Raw genomic sequence first — 12832 nt, 5'->3', positions numbered from 1 at the left:
GTACCACACTGTGAAAAAGTTGCCCCATAGGTCTCTTTTATATTCTTTCCTCTGTCACTCAAAACCCTATGCCCTCTAGTTCTGGACTACCCAACTCCAGAGAAAAGACTTTGCCTATTTACCCTATCCATGCCCCTCAATTTTGTAAACCTCTATAAGGTCACCCCTCAGGCTCCGACGTTCCATGAAAAACAGCCCCAGCCTATTAAGCCTCTCCCTGTAGCTCAAATCCTCTAACCCTGGCAACATCCTTGTAAATCTTTTCTGAACCCTTTCAAATTTCACAACATCTTTCAGATAGGAAGGAGACCAGAATTGCACGCAATATTCCAACAGTGGCCTAACCAATGTCCTGTACAGCCACAACATGACCTCCCAACTCCTGTACTCAATACTCTGACCGATAAAGGAAAGCATACCAAAAGCCTTCTTCACTATCCTATCTAACTGCGACTCCACTTTCAAGGAGCTATGAACCTGCACTCCAAAGTTTCTTTGTTCAGCAACATTCCCTAGGACCTTACCATTAAGTGTATAAGTCCTGCTAAGATTTGCTTTCCCAAAATGCAGCACCTCGCATTTATCGGAATTAAACTCCATCTGCCACTTCTCAGCCCATTGGCCAATCTGGTCCAGATCCAGTTGTAATCTGAGATAACCCTCTTCGCTGTCCACTATACCTCCAATTTTGGTGTCATCTGCAAATTTACTAACTATACCTCTTATGCTCACATCCAAATCATTTATGTAAATGACAAAAAGTAGAGGACCCAGCACCGATCCTTGTGGCACTCCACTGGTCACAGGCCTCCAGTCTGAAAAACAACCCTCCACTGCCACCCTTTGAGCCAGTTCTGTATCCAAATGGCTAGTTTTCCCTGTATTCCGTGAGACCTAACCTTGCTAATCAGTCTCCCATGGGAAACCTTGTCAACGCCTCATTGAAGTCCATATACATCACATCTACCACTCTGCCCTCATCAATCCTCTTTGTTACTTCTTCAAAAAACTCAATCAATTTTGTGAGACATGATTTCCCATGCACAAAGCAAAGCAATGTTGACTATCCATAATCAGTCCTTGCCTTTCCAATTTACGTGTACATCCTGTCCTTCAGGATTCCCTCCAACAACTTGTCAGGCTCACTGGTCTAGAGTTCCCTGGCTTGTCCTTACCACCCTTCTTAAACAATTTCTCTATTATATGTCAACTTCTTTAGTGGAATAAATGTGAATAATACACAGATTGCAAAACCACCAGCAAACCTGACAGAGTGATAAAAATTCTATACTTTAATGAGAATGGGTATACAGTATAAGCAGGTAGGGAAAGAGTTAAGTTCTGAGTTTTGTGAAACAAGGAGGTTCAGTTGAGCATGACTCAGATCAGATAAGAACTTGCAGTTAACATTGGGGTGCTGGAGGCAAGGGTAATGGGTTAACAAGGTGGAAAAGCAAGCATTATATAGAGCCATTTAACAATATTGGAAGTATTCAGTATGTAAGGTCAGTTTACCAAGGTGAAAAGTATTCATTAAGTGAAGCCAGTTAGGGTTAAGAACATTCATTGTGTAACACCAGATGGCTTAATCTTTGCTATTGACACTCGCTGATTGTAACGGTCACCCATTCAATATGTATGTTGCCTTATCTGGATGTTCCTCCCTAAATAATTCATAAAGAAACTGCTATTCCAGAGAAGACTGTGAAGTCATGTCGCTGTGCACATGGACGATCGTTCTCTCTCCCTCCAGGGCCGGGAATAAAGATGAAGGAGGTAAAACCATACTGTGTCCCTGAGCGTTTTGCTTTGACTGAGGGGAGGGAGAACGGGATGACACTATTGCCACAAGTGAATAAAACTTTTGAATGCGTGCCAGATCTAGCTTTAAGGCAATTCCTCTTACAAAATTATGAAAATTATCCAAGGATTAAAATAAATAATTTCCAGTGAATAAGTCTGAATAAAGTTATTTTGCCAGGCAACACTTTTTTTGTCTGAGGTGACAAGTGGAACAAAACACAAATTGAGTGTGCACAATTTCCAACTTGAGAGTGCAATATAATTTTCTGCCATTTAAAAAAGACAGTGTTAAGTAAGGAAGGACTTGTGCCAATAATTACACAGCAATAATATGCTGAATATAACTTCAATCAAAAGCAGCGAAAGAAATTAAAGGTTTACCTGTCCATCAGGCGAGATATAGTAAATGATTCAAAACAGATTTGCGAAATAGCCAAAAGTCTCAACATCTTAAACTTCCATTCATTTTCCAGGCATTTTACCTTGCTCTAACTTTGACATTCCTAGCCTATTCTGTTGCATTACTCCTTACTTATCATCTTTTCTCGGCAATGCATCTGACACTGTCCATCAAAACCAAATGTATGACTTATCTGGACACTTTTTCAGTCTCAAATATAAAATATGAATTTTTCATCATTAAAGTTCACTAACCATGGGAAAAAATGACTGAATACCACTAGCAAAATTTAAGAAAATAAAAATCATGCATTTGTGGAAGATGATACTTTGAAATTATTATTCTAATGCAAAGGTTGCAGGCAAAAAATGTTAATTTAGTCAACAATACACAGTAAACTAAAAGTTTTCTGACAGCTAAACAGAACTGCAACTAACTCCAAGTTAAAAAAATGACTAATGGCTTGTACATGGAACATAGAACAAAACAGCGCAGAAACACTCTTTGACCCTCAATGTTGTGCCGACCTGTGAATTATTCTAAGCTCATCCCCCTACACTATCTCATCATCATTCATGTGCTTATCCAAGGATTGTTTAAATCTCCCTAATGTGGCTGAGTTAACTACATTGGCAGGTAGGGCATTCCATGCCCTTACCACTCTCTGCATAAAGAACCTGCCTCTGACATCTGTCTTAAATCTATCATCCCTCAATTTGTAGTTATGCCCCCTCGTACAACCCGACGTCAGCATCTTAGGATAAAGACTCTCACTGTCCACTCTAAATAATCCTCTGATCATCTTGTATGTCTCTATCAAATCCACTCTTAGCCTTCTTCATTCCAATGAGAACAGACCAAAGTCTCTCAGCCATTCCTCATAAAACCTTCCCTCCAGACCAGGCAACATCCTGGTAAATCTCCTCTGCACCTTTTCCAATGCTTCCACATCCTTTCCGAAATATGGCGACCAGAACTGTACACAATATTCCAAGTGTGGCCGCACTAGCGTTTTGTATAGTTGCAGCATAACATTGTGGCTCTGGAACTCAATCCCTCTAACAATGAAACCTAACACACCGTATGCCTTCTTAACAGAACTATCAACCTGGGTGGAAACTTTCAGGGATATATGTACATGGACTCCAAGATCCCTCTGTACATCCACACTACCAAGAATCTTTCCATTGACCCAGTACTCTGCCTTCCAGTTATTCTTCCCAAAGTGACAAACAGCAAATGACAAACAGCAGTGGTTCCTACATGACACAGTAAAGGTGTTGTGAAATTTCATATTAGTCATTTCCTTGATTAAGGCATTTAGTCTCCTACTACTAGTTTAAATTGATATATCAGAGTACAGAAATTTAAAATTCCACACAGGTGAGCAATTATTTGAATTGCTGGGATGTATCTAAAATTAACAGTTATCTATTTTTCATAAACAGTACATGATAGTAAAACATTTAGCACAGCAATATCAGACACAATAATGCACGCTTGTTATCATACAAGGAACATGTAATTTGTTCTGTGTAATGGAGTCAGTAATTTGATCAAAACCCCCAGCCACCAGTTTAAAAATACATCAAAACAGCTGTGCACTCACTCTCAGAATTGCCCTGCAGTATCCATAGCAACCTCCTCATTACGCTTGTCCTCTAAATATTTTGAAGCAGGACAGAAAAAAATACACTTGTGCTGCATGGTGATTAAAAACTCAAAACCAGTACTTAAACAAAAATCAAAACGACATTTCACGTTTGAAAAATCTGGCAATGCAACAATCATTAATCAAGCCACTGACTAAAAGCACTTCATTTTTATTGGTGATGATGAGGAGTGGGGATACATGTGGGAAAATGTAAGCAAAACGCCATTCAGTGCACTGGCAAATATCTTTTTAAACTGAGTTGCTAAGATACTCAATAAACATTGAGAATCAACATGCAGCATATAATACGGGAAGGGGTTTCTTGGCTGAAGGACCTGAGCGCAGAATACCAGCTAGACTTCAACAATAAACCAACAGCATTTATGTTCCTTCACACCTTACTTTGTGTAATCATACAGATTCGACAAAATGTTTTCAGTTTCACCATTGTTGTGGTAGGGTGTGAACTACATCCTTTATACTTCGAGTTCAACAGCATAAATACATTACTGTTCCTAATTAAATATTATGCACAATCACATTAAATTATATTTAATTGATAATTGCAATTAAGACCATAAGATATAAGAGTGGAAGTAAGGCCATTCGGCCATTCAGGTTCAGTCCGTCATTTAATCACGGCTGATGGGTATTTCAGCCCCACTTACCTGCACTCTCCCTGTATCCCTTAATTCCTTGTGAGATCAAGAATTTGTCAATCTCTGCCTTGAAAACATCTGACAACCCAGACTCCACTGCGTTCCATGGCAATGAATTCCACAGGACCACCACTCTCTGGGTGAAGAATTGTCTCCTCATTTCTGTTCTAAATTGACCCATCTAATTCTAAGGCCGTGCCCACAGGTCCTAGTCTCCCCGCCTAATGGAAACAAATTCCCAGCGTCCACCATGCTAAGCCATGCATTATCTTTTAAGTTTCTATCAGATCTCCCCTCAACCTTCTGAACTCTAGTGAATACAATCCCAGGATGCCTAGCTGCTCATCATATGTTAGGCTCCCATTCCAGGGATCATCCGTGTGAATCTCCGCTGGACACTCTCCAGTGCTGGTATGTCCTTCCTGAGGTGTGGGGCCCAAAACTGGACACAGTTTTCTAAATGGGGCCTAAACAGAGCTTTATAAAATCTCAGTAGCACATCACTGTTTTTATATTCCAACCTCTTGAGATAAATGACAACATTATATTTGCTTTCTTAAACAAGGACTCAACCTGCAGGTTAACCTTGACCAAGAGAATCATGGACGAGCACTCCCAGATCACTTTGTACTTTGGTTTTATGAATTTTCTCACCGTTTAGAAATTAGACCGTGCCTGTATTCTTTTTTGCTAAAGTGCAAGACCTTGCATTTGTTCACGTTGAATTTCAGCAGTTATTTCCTGGAACACTCTCCTAAACTGTCTACATCTTTGTGCAGCCTCCCCACCTCCTCAGTACTACCTGCCTGTCCACCTAACTTTGTATCATTGGCAAACTTCACCAGAATGCCCCCAGTCCCTTATCCAGATCATTAATATATAAAGTGAACAGCTGCGGCCCCAACACTGAACTCTGCGGGACACCACTTATCACCGGCTGCCATTCTGAAAAAGAACCTTTTATCCAACTCTTTGCCTTCTGTCAGAGAGCCAATCTTCAATCTATGCCAGTAGCTCACCTTATATACCAAGGGCCCACACCTTACTCAGCAGGCTCCCGTGAGGCACCTTATCAAAGGCCTTTTGGAAGTCAAGATAGATAACACCCAATGGGTTTCCCTGGTCTAACCTACTTGTTACCTCTTCAAAGAATTCTAACAGGTTTGTCAGGCACGATCTCCTTTTACTAAATCCATGCTGACTTGTTCGAATCCAACCTTACACTTCCAAGAATTTAGAAATTTCATCCTTAACGATGGATTCTAGAATTTTACCAATAACTGAGGTTAGGCTAATCACTCTATAATTTTCCATCTTGTCTTGATCCTTTTTTTGCACAAGGAGATTACAACAGTGATTTTCCAATCATCTGAGACTTTCCCCGACTCCAGTGGCTTTTGAAAGATCACAACCAAAGCCTTTACTATTTCCTCAGCCACCTCCCTCAGAACTCTAGGATGTAGCCCGTGGTGACAGGGTATTTATCAATCTTTAGACCTTTTAGCTTTTCCAGCTCTCTCTCTTTTGTAATGGCTACCATACTCAACTTTGCCCCCGACTCTCCTTAAATTGGTGGGATATTACTCATGTCTTACATAGAGAAGACTCATGCAAAGTACAGTACTTAAGTTCTTCAGCTTTTTCCTTATCTCCCGGCACTAGCCTTCCTGCATCAATTTGGAGCGGTCCAAAGTCTACTTTTGCCTGTTTCTTTCTTATGTATTGAAATAAACTTTTACTATCATTTCTAATATTACTGGCCAGCCTACCTTCATACTTGATTTTGGATTAGTGGTGCTGGAAGAGCACAGCAGTTCAGGCAGCATCCAAGGAGCAGTAAAATCGACGATTCGGGCAAAAGCCCTTCATCTGCTTTTGCCCGAAACGTCGATTTTACTGCTCCTCGGATGCTGCCTGAACTGCTGTGCTCTTCCAGCACCACTAATCCAAAATCTGGTTTCCAGCATCTGCAGTCATTGTTTTTACCTTCATACTTGATCCTCTCCTTTCTTATCCTCTGTTTGTTTTTGTAGTCTTCCCAATCTTCTGATTCCCAGTGCTCTTGGCCACTTTATCGGCTCTCTCTTTTTCTTTGATACATTTCCTGACTTTCTTTGTCAGCCATGGCTGTCTAATGCCCCTCCGGATAATCTTTTTTTTCTTTGGGATGAACCTTTGTACTGTGTCCTCAATTACACCCAGAAACTCCTGCCATTGTTGCTCTACAGTCTTCTCTGCTAGGCTCTGCTTCCAGTCGATTTTCACCAGTTCCTCTCTCATGCCCCTGTAATTACTTTTATTTAACTGTAACACCATTACATGCAATTTTGCCTTCTCTCTTTCAAACTGCAGAGTGAACTCTACCATATTATAATCACTGCTTCCTAAGTGTTCCCTTACTTTAAGATCTTTTATAAAGTCTGGCTCATTACATAGCACTAAATCCAGAATAGCCTGCTCCCTTGTGGGCTTCATCACAAGCTGTTCCAAAAAGGCATCCTGTAAGCATTCCATGAATTCCCTTTTTTTGGATTCATCGACAACATTATTCACCCAGTCTACCTGCATATTCAAGTCCCACACGATCACTGAAAGACCTTGCCTTTCTGACTTGCCCTATCTATTTCCTGGTACATTTTGTGCCCCTTGTCCTGACCACAGTTTGAGGATCTGTACAAAACTCCCATTATGGTTTTTTTGCCTTTGTGGTTCTTGAACTCCACCCACACAGACTCCACATTATCTGACCCTATGTCATTCAATGCCATAGATTTAATTTCATTCTTAACTAACAAGGCAACCCCTGCCCCCTCTCTGCCCACCTCCATCTTTTTGATAAGTTGTAAATTCTTGGATGTTCAAATGCCAGTCCTGAACCCCCTGCAACCATGTCTCTGTCTTGCCTACCACATCATAATCATTCACAATGATTTGTGCCATTAATTCATCTACTTTGTTACGAAGACTACGAGCATTCAGATAAAGCATCTTAATGCTAATTTTCTTATCCTCATGATTTCCAATATCTCTCTTAATATGTCCTAAGTTATCCTTCTTTCTTGCTTTATTCCTAGTCTGCCTTGAACTTATACCCTGCACACTTGCTAACCTGCTGCTTATCTTTCTACTTGACTCCATATTCCCTGCCACTTTCCTTTTCCCTTCCTCCCAATTCAAGTTTAAAGTCCTGGTGACCACCCTATGTATCCTCTTCGCTAGAACACTGGTTCCAGATTGGGATGGTCTCCATCTGAACCATCGGTCCAGATCCACCCCACCCCTTCCATAAAATCGAATCCCTCTTTCCCACACCAATCTCTTAGCTATGTGTTTACTTCACTAATTTTCTTCTCCCTATGCCAATTAGCATTGGCTCGGGCAGTAATCCAGAGATTATGACCCTCGAGGACCTATTCTTCAATTTCCTTCCTCGTGCCTTGATAATCCCCAAACAGATCCTCCTCCTTAACCTTGCCTATATTGTTAGTGCCAACGTGGACCACAACAACTGGAAGTTCTCCCTCCCACTCCAATTGCACTAGAGTCTGAGTCTCTATTCAAACCTAACTTTAAGTGCAGATTTTACATCCAATGTCTGTAGATTGATCACTGTTATTTGTTATCTGTGCGATGTTCACAATTAAACATTAGGTTCGAAGTTTCACCTGATGTCTGAATGGCTGATGGTCTGGAATCTCCTAATTTCAATCACTATCCTCTGAGATAACATCAAGCAGAGGGGAGTCTTCAGCCAATTCAATTCACTCCATGAATAAGTAGTCTTTGGAGGCATTAGATAACACAAAGGTTACTGGCCCTGAAAACACCCTGGTAATATTACTGAAGACTTGTGCCCCTGAACTTTCCATACTCAGAGCCAAGATGTTCCAGTACTGGCATCTACCTGACAATGATAAACAAAGACAAATGACAAATCTAACCCAACAAATTACTGTCCCAGCAGTTTACTCTCAATCATCTTGGAAGGTGTAATCAGCAGTGCTATAAATCAGCACCTGCTCAGCGATGACTCAATTTAGGTTCTGCTAGATCACTCAGCTCATGATCTTACAGCCTTGGTTCAAACATGGACAGGAGAACTGAATTCAAGAGGTAAGGTGAGTGACTGCCCTCGACATCATGGCTGCATTCTGACTGAGTATGGCATCAAGAAGCCTGAAGTTCATGGGAATTGGAGGAAAGACTTGCTGCAGGTTGGAGTCATACCTTGCACAAAGGAAGAGAGTTGTTTTTATTGATCATTGCAGTTCCAGGTCATCTCTGCAGGAACTCCTTGGAGTAATTATTTTTATACCAACCAGTTTAGTGTCAATGCACACCTTTGTTGATTCATCAATGACTTTCCCTCCAACATTAGGTCAAAAATGGGGATGTTTGCTGCTGATTTCACAACATTCAGCATCATATGGGACTCCTCAGATGGTAGAACAGACTATATCCAAGTTTGGGTTGACAAGTGGCAAGTAACATTTGAACGACACAAAAGCTAGGCAATAACCATTTTCAACAAAAGCAATCTAACCATCACTCCTCCTCATTCAATGACAATAAACATTATTCACATCATTAACTCACCTCCTTACTCTCCGAAGCCTGTCCACTATCTAAAAGGCACAAGTTAGAAGTGTGATGGATTACTTCTCACTTGCTTGGATGAGTGCAGTTCTAACAACACTGTAAAAGCATGACACCATTCAAGAGCAGCTGGCTTTATTGACACCACATCTACAAACACCTTCAACCTGAACATTCAATAGCGACAATATGTACCATCTACAGGATGGACCTAAATTCACAAATATCCTTAGAGCACAACTTACTAATCCACAACCACCTCCATCTGGAAGGGCAGGGGGAGCACAGACTTGGGAACTGCACTATGTTCTCTCCCATGTCACTTACCTTCCAGACTTAGAAATATATTGACATTGCTTCAGTGTTATTGGGTCAAAATTGTTGGAATTCCCTCCCTATTGGCATTGTGGGTCTACCTATAGCACATGAACTGTAGCAGCTCAAGAAAGCAGCTCACCGTCACCTCCAAGCACAACGAAGGATGAGCAAGAAATTTTGGACTGGCAGTTATGCCCACAACTCAAGTGTGAATAAAAAAGCCAGTTTCTTCCTATAGTGTATAGGAGTGCACAATGGTCAAGTTTTTTCATCCAAAGATTTGCAACAAATGAACTTTAGATCCAACAGTAGGGTTTATATCGTGCTTTTAAAACATTCTAAGGCACTGCACTGGACCTTTTTCAGACAAAATGTGACACAAACCATCGAGAGCTTTTAAGGCACTTCGCCAGAATCCTGATCAAACAGGCAAGTTTCAGAAAGTGACTTGACAGAAGAGACATTCTTATACTTTTATACCTATTCATCCTGAGGACACTTAAAGACTGAGCATCAATGACCCGCTGGAGTAAAGATTCACAGAATCACAAAACGCTAGCACCCAAGTTCAGCGAGAAATATGGAAGGCAAATGGAATGTTGGCCTTTGTTTCAAAGGGAATGAAGCATAAAAGTAGGTGAGCTTTGCCAAAACCATACAAGGCACTGGTCAGACCACAGTTAGAATGCTGTGAACAATTATGGGCCCCTGATCAAATAGAAGAGAGACTGGCATTTTAGGCCTTCCAGAGGAGGCTCACTGAAGGCTGATACTAGATATGGAGGGACTGTTTAATAAGCAGAGGTTAAATAGATTGGGCATGTGCTTGTGGAATATAAAACAAGAGACTATCTAATTGAAACATACAAAATTCATAGGACATTTGCAGAAAGATTGTTTCCCCTTGTGGAAGAGCTTAGGAACAGAGGACTGATTCTCAGAATAAGCAGTTGCACATTTAAGAGAGAGTGGAGAAGGAATTTCCTCTAAGGGCTGTACATTTGTGGGATTCTTTACCAGATGGCTTTAAAGGATAGGCCATTCAGTATTTTCAAGGTTGACTGAGATTTTTATCATTAGGGGAATTAATGGTTTTGGGGATAAAGGCAGAAAAGTGGAATTGAGGATGATCAGATTAGCCATGTTATAATCGACAATTGGTGCAAGAGTAGGCCATTCAGCCCTTCGAGCCAGGACCACCATTCATTATGATCATGGCTGATCATCCACAATCAGTATCCTGTTCCTGCCTTATCCCCATAACCCTTGATTGCACAAAGAGCTCTATCCATCTCTTTCTTGAAAGTATTCAGAGACTTGGCCTCCACTGCCTTCTCGGGCAGAGCATTCCATATATCCACTACTCTCTGGGTGAAGACGTTTAGAACATAGAACAATACAGCGCAGAACAGGCCCTTTGGCCCTCAATGTTGCGCCGACCTGTGAATTATTCTAAGCTCATCCCCCTACACTATCTCATCATCATCCATGTGCTTATCCAAGGATTGTTTAAATCTCCTTAATGTGGGTGAGTAAACTACATTGGCAGGTAGGGCATTCCATGCCCTTACCACACTCTGCATAAAGAACCTGCCTCTGACATCTGCCTTAAATCTATCACCCCTCAATTTGTAGTTATGCCCCCTCGTACAAACTGATGTCAGCATCTTAGGATAAAGACTCTCACTGTCCACTCTAACTAATTCTCTGATCATCTTGTATGTATCTACCAAATCCACTCTTAGCCTTCTTCATTCCAATGAGAACAGACCAAAGTCTCTCAGCCTTTCCTCATAAAACCTTCCCTCCAGACCAGGCAACATCCTGGTAAATCTCCTCTGCACCTTTTCCAATGCTTCCACATCTTCCCTAAATATGGCGACCAGAACTGTACACAATATTCCAAGTGTGGCCGCACTAGCGTTTTGTATATTTGCAGCATAACATTGCGTCTCTGGAACTCAATCCCTCTAACAATGAAACCTAACATACCGTATGCCTTCTTAACAGCACGATCAACCTGGGTGGTAACTTTCAGGGATCTATGTCTATGGACTTCAAGATCCCTCTGTACATCCACACTACCAAGAATCTTTCCATTGACCCAGTATTCTGCCTTCCTGTTATTCTTCCCAAAGTGACAAACAGCAAATGACAGCAGTGGTCCCAAAACAGATCCTTGTGTCACACCACTAGTAACAGGTCTCCAGGCTGAATACTTTCCATCAACCACCTCTCACTGCTTTCTTTCAGAACGCCAGTTTCTAATCCAAACTGCTAAATCACCCTCAATCCCATGCCTCTGCATTTTCTCCAACAGCCTACCATGTGGAACCTTATCAAAGGCTTCTCCTCAACTCTGTTCTAAATGGTCTACACCTTATTTTTAAAACTGTGTCCTCTCATTCTGGACTCACCCATCAGCTGAAACACCTGCCTCCAGAGTGTCCAATCCTTTAATCTTACACGTCTCAATCAGATCCCCTCTCTTCCTTTTAAATTCAAGTGAATTGAAGCCCAGTCGCTCCAATCTTTCGACATATGATAGTCCCGCCATTCTGGGAATTGACCTCGTGAACCTACACTGCACTCCCTCAATAGCCAGAATGTTCTTCCTCAAAGTTGGAGACCAAAACTGCACACGATATTACAGGTGCTGTCTCACCAGGACCCTGTACAACTGCAGAAGGCCCTCTTTGCTCCTATACTCAATTTCTCTTGGTATGAAGGCCAGCATGCCATTAAGCTCTCTTCACTACCTGATGTACCTACATGCTTGCTTTCATTGTCTGATGTACAAGAACACCTAGATCTCGTTGTACTTCCCCTTTATCTAACTTGACTCCAGTTAGATGGTAATCTGCCTTCCTGTTCTTGCCACCAAAGTGGATAACCACACATTTATCCACATTAAACTGCATCGGCCATGCATCCGTCCATTCACCTAGCCTGTCCAAGTCACCTGTATTCTCATAACATTCTCCTCGCAATTCACCCTGCCACCCAGCTTTGTCTCACCAGCAAATTGCCAATATTACTTTTATATATTCATCTATATCAATAATGTATATTGCAAACAGCTGCAGTCCCAGCACCAACCCTTGTAGTACCCCACCTGCCATTCAGAAAAGGACTCATTTATCACTACTCTTTGCTTCCCGTCAGCCAGCCAATTTTCAATTCAAGTAGTATTTTGCCCCCAATACCATGTGCCCCAATTTTGCTCACGAATCTCCTATGTGTGATTTTATCAAAGGCTTTCTGAAAGTCCAGGTACACTACATCCACTGGTTCTCCCTTGTCCATTTTCATAGTTACACCCTCAAAACATTCCAGAAGATTAGTCAAGCACAATTTCCCCATCGTAAATCCACGCGGACTCTGACCTATCCTGTTACTGCT

The 12832-nt window shown here is 41.5% G+C and overlaps 1 protein-coding gene across 3 annotated transcripts in view; it reads right to left on the bottom strand.

Moving 5' to 3' along the window:
• ppp4r3a (protein phosphatase 4 regulatory subunit 3A) overlaps window positions 1–12832 on the bottom strand; it is a 138534-nt gene that overhangs the window by 75976 nt on the left and 49726 nt on the right. The gene's annotated exons all lie outside the window — the stretch shown is intronic.

This window comes from Chiloscyllium plagiosum, unplaced genomic scaffold (genome assembly GCF_037043375.1).
Source record: "Chiloscyllium plagiosum isolate Xiang-an unplaced genomic scaffold, Cpla_swu_hap1 HiC_scaffold_8, whole genome shotgun sequence".
NCBI classification, from domain to species: domain Eukaryota; kingdom Metazoa; phylum Chordata; class Chondrichthyes; order Orectolobiformes; family Hemiscylliidae; genus Chiloscyllium; species Chiloscyllium plagiosum.
The sequence above is the reverse complement of the archived record's forward strand: the minus strand, read 5'-3'. Positions and strand labels throughout refer to the sequence as shown.